The sequence below is a fragment of the Papio anubis genome, chromosome 2 (genome assembly GCF_008728515.1).
Source record: "Papio anubis isolate 15944 chromosome 2, Panubis1.0, whole genome shotgun sequence".
Classification (NCBI taxonomy): Eukaryota; Metazoa; Chordata; class Mammalia; order Primates; family Cercopithecidae; genus Papio; species Papio anubis.
The window spans coordinates 128,106,257-128,109,557 of NC_044977.1; the positions used below are offsets into that span (position 1 = coordinate 128,106,257).

The window sequence follows — 3,301 nt, forward strand, 5'->3', positions numbered from 1 at the left end:
TCACTCTGCAGTCAAAGGCAACAACAGACATTGGTTATGTGCCACTTTCTGGTAGAAAACATTATAAAACCATTGAGATGGTTGCATCTGTTATCAAATTTTCTGTATATTAATCTATATTTTTTATTTTATAAACAGATATGTTGGGATACCAATAGTAAAACAGAATGAAGTAGATTTAGTGCCCCAGAAGAAAAAAAAAAACTAGAAAAGCTGCATTAAGAACATCTATGTAAAAACATCACAGAAATATTGAAGTCTCCAAGATAGGAGGGGCCAACTTTCTGGTGAGGGGATTATGGAAGACAGCTGAAATGACATTCTGAGGTAACATTTTTTTTTTCCATAAGTGTATTTGTGGATCTGGACTTAAGTCACTTAAGGCTTAGAATCTGAACTTTTCGTAGACAGAGGGACTCTGCTAGGTACAGTGAAACCAGTGGACACACCAGTATTCTTTTGGGGTTGAAATACAAAAGTGTAGAATGAAGGGCAAGATCTTGATGAGAAGAAAGAGATGGAAAACTCAGCATAACAACCAGACTATCTCCGTTTCACACACATATACAACTCTTAAGCTGCACAAGTTCAGGGTCTAACAATCAAGCAAAAAGCCTCTGAATGACAAGCCATAGCATTCTTGCAATCTCAGCAAGCAAAGGAGGAAAAGATTAGAGGTCAGATCCCTCTATTTGTTTTTTAATTTTTTAAATTTATTTTAATTTCTGGGATAAGTGTGCAGAATGTACAGGTTTGTTACATAGGTATACATGTCCCATGGTGATTTGTGGCACCTATCAGCCTGTCATGTAGGTTTTAAGCCCCACATGCATTAGGTATTTGTCCTAATATTCTCCCTTCCCTTGCTTCCCACCCTCCCACAAGACCTTGTGCATGATGTTCCCCTCCCTGTGTCCATGTGTTCTCATCGTTCAACTCCTACTTATGAGTGAGAACATGCAGTGTTTGATTTTCTGTGTCTGTGTTTGCTTGCTGGGAATGATGGCTTCTGGCTTCATCCATGTCCCTACAAAGGACATGATTTCACCACTGATCCCACAGTAATACAAACTAACATCAGCGAATACTCCAAACACCTCTATGCAAATAAACTAGGAAATCTAGAAGAAATGGATAAATTCCTGAACACATAAACCTTCCCAAGACTAAACCAGGAAGAAGTCAAAACCCTGAAGAGACCAATAACAAGTTCTGAAATTGAGACAGTAATTAACAGCCTAACAACCAAAAAAAAGCCCAGGACCAGATGGACTTACAGCCAAATTCTAGTAGAGGTACAAAGAGGAGCTGGCACCATTCCTTCTGAAACTCTTCCAAACAACAGAAAAATAGGGACTCCTCCCTAACTCATTTTTTGAGGCCATCATCATCCTGATAGCAAAACCTGGCAGAGATGAAAAAAAAAAAAAATTCAGGCCAATATCCCTGAAAGAACATCTATGGGAAAATCCTCAATAAAATACTGGCAAACTGAATTCAGCAGCACATCAAAAAAGCTTATCCAACATGATCAAGTTGGCTTCATCCTTAGGATGCAAGGCTGGTTCAACATATACAAATCAATAAACGTAATCCATCACATAAACAAAAGCAATGACAAAATTACATGATTATCTCAATAGATGCAAAAAAGACCTTTGATAAAATTCAACATCCTTTCATGTTAAAAATTCTAAATAAATGAGGTATTGATGGAACATATCTCAAAATAGTAAGAGTTATTTATGACAGACCTATAGCCAATATTATACTTAATGGGCAAAAGCTGGAAGCATTCCCTTTGAAAACCAGCCCAAGACAAGGATGCCCTCTCTCATCACTACTATTCAACACAGTATTGGAAGTTCTGGCCAGGGAAATCAGGCAAGAGAAATGACATGTATTCAAATAGGAAGAGAGGGAGTCGAATTGTCTCAGTTTGCAGATGACAGGATTGTATATTTAGAAAACCTCATTGACTCAGCCCAAAATCTTGTAAGCTGATAAGGAACTTCAGCGAAGTCTCAGGATAAAAAATCAATGTTCAAAACTCAAGCATTTCTATACACCAGATCCTTCTATTTCAAAGTCTTGAAATAAGTGCCCTAGAAGCAGACTGATAAAAAAGACACAGCCTGAGTGTTATAGCTCTTTAATAGTTCTTTCACAATTTGTCTAGTAGGTTTTCCAGTTTTCACCAGAAAATCCCCCATGGAGAAAAAATAAAAGGTAGACACAACCAAATGTTCTTTGAGGGTCAAACGTGATAAACCCTCAAAGAAATGTCTACCAGCAACCATTTCTGGAATATAGAAATATAGGCTGTAAGCTTATAGGCTGTAAGCTATATGCACAGATGAGAGGTTCAGCTCATATGTGGATCCAATAAAGACTATCCAGCTTTTTCAAATTTAGAGAGATAAACATGCAAACAGAATCCTAAGAACATTTTACCAATAGCTGAGGTGTACCTTTTTCTCTCCTAGAGTTTAGATGGCTTCCTGATTTATAACAGCTTTGAATGTATTAAAGTTGACGTAACTAGCCACATTGAATCCTAATATAAAATGCTCCACAGTATCATCAACGTCAGACTAGCCCATATTCGGACCAGCCTTCTTTCTTATGTTTTTCGTTGCAAAGCACTTTTTTTTTTCAGTATAAGTCTCTGTGAGGTTTATCTTTAAATTGCATGTTTTGCTGTGAAGAGTTGAATCCATATTTTGATAATGTTCATTATTCCTTACATCATTTTTCCCCCCTTAATTTCCAGATTTAATGAGAAAACAAAATGTATACATTTTAAAGTAAGTTCATTGTTACAAATACCATAATTAGTCCCAAGTTTCCTAAAGTTTCTATTTATTTTAATGTGTTGCATGAATATTTTTTAAATGTCTTCCAGACACTGTGTTTACCTTCTGGTCAATTTAATTAAGCAAATGTTTACGAGCAAATTCTATATATCAGAAACTTTTCAGAATGTTTTTATTTCAACAAAATAATGTATATGATTCTAATCATTACCTTGTGGACAATTCTTCTGCAAATTTACAAGTGAGGTCCACATAGTTTCTTCACAATTTATGCTTTTATTCCTGTTCATTTCTCTCTCATCTGTGACTTCCTGAAAGCAATTATTGACACCCAAGTCCATGACTTCCTACCAAAAATAATGTAATTGGCTAAGACAAACATTATAGTGAGGTAAATCATTGCATTTTGAAAGTCAACCAGAAAGTGACCAGATCCAACTGGGTTACATAGAAAAAAATAGAAAATAACATTTTGAAATGAAAGT

General features: G+C 35.9%; 1 non-coding gene across 1 annotated transcript; it reads left to right on the forward strand.

The window, feature by feature from the left end:
- Positions 1 to 2,148: 2,148 nt before the first annotated feature.
- Positions 2,149 to 2,210, forward strand: LOC116273983. Its single transcript, XR_004182468.1, has one exon. It is a non-coding gene; the product is annotated as a U7 small nuclear RNA (small nuclear RNA).
- Positions 2,211 to 3,301: the final 1,091 nt, after the last annotated feature.